This window comes from Sarcophilus harrisii, chromosome 3 (assembly GCF_902635505.1).
Source record: "Sarcophilus harrisii chromosome 3, mSarHar1.11, whole genome shotgun sequence".
In the NCBI taxonomy this organism is placed as follows: Eukaryota; Metazoa; Chordata; class Mammalia; order Dasyuromorphia; family Dasyuridae; genus Sarcophilus; species Sarcophilus harrisii.
This window is the reverse complement of record NC_045428.1, coordinates 389306505-389307741: the sequence shown is the minus strand read 5'-3', so window position 1 is coordinate 389307741 and position 1237 is coordinate 389306505. Positions and strand designations below refer to the sequence as shown.

Sequence of the window (1237 nt, the reverse complement as noted above, 5' to 3'; positions counted from 1 at the left end):
AAGCTATAATAAGTAGTTTTAACTATCTTAGCTTTGGTATTCCTTGGCTAGTTAGTTCTCCTTTCTTTTTTTTTAACTTTGGAATAAATCAAGATTTGTTATAATGTAATACAATTTTTTTTAAAAAGATGATTGTACATCATTTAAAAAATGTTAGCATTTTTCTTCTCTCCTTCCTTCCTTTAACAAAAACTCATCACTGTAATTTAGCTCACCACTCATAGTGACCCTACATTTTATTTATTTTGAGGACATCAAAGGTAAGTGACTTGTCCAGGGTACAATTACCCTGGCATTAAGTGGCTGAGACCAGCTTTGAACTCTTGACCCCAGGACCAGTATTCTATCCACTGTCCTGCTTAGTGATCCTATTTTTTTTCTTTGCATAATTACCTTTATATGTAGTGATGTTTTATACAAGGTGAACTGGGATGACCCCAAATATGATTCAATAGAATTAAAGAGCAAACTATTTTAAGAATGTGCATTATCTGGACTGTTTTATCCAGCACTTCAATTTCCAGGGAAGTAACTTTCTAAGTAAGAATAGTGCTTGTCCTTTTCTCACACTTGGATTTGCCAAACATGTTTCTCTTTTTGTTGGGATAGCATAGATATCTAATAAAATAGAAAACTATGTTACATCCAGATTCTGAGTCATTGAAGATTCCAGCTGGCTTAAATTTATCTTCAAATACAGTCATTGCTGCCAAAAACCCAGAACTCACATGATGTAAGGCAATTTATCAGTCGATCTATGACGACAGATGCTGTAGAGGTGAAATCCAGTACATCTATGACTCCTAAAACTAAGGCTGCACCAATATAATCTTGATACCTAAAAAGGCATCTGCTTAAGCATTTGATTAGCATTACAATGCAGAGTAAATATTCCACAGCTTAGTTGTCATGTCAGTAGTTGTTGCAATCCCCACATCACAGCAATGGGAATTAAGAAGTAGGAAATGCATTTCTGTAGTTTTTCTTCTTTTCTTCTTGCAAACAGTCAAGGTCAGTGGTGACATGGGTAAGATAAGCAGATGGGTGACAAAGCAATGATGGGCGGAAGAGTGACATAAGTGACAAAAGTAGTACCTTGGTAACAGATGACAAAAGTGGCATTGCAGATAGATGATGTAGGTGACAATAGCATTTTTGTGACAAAAGTGGTCCGTAGATGACATGAATGACAAAAATGGTACCTTGAAGACAAATGTAGAATAGTCAGATGGATATC

The 1237-nt window shown here is 35.4% G+C and overlaps 1 pseudogene; it reads right to left on the bottom strand.

Annotated features, from left to right (window-relative positions):
* Positions 1-395: 395 nt before the first annotated feature.
* On the bottom strand, positions 396-1025 carry LOC111719770 (annotated as a pseudogene).
* Positions 1026-1237: the final 212 nt, after the last annotated feature.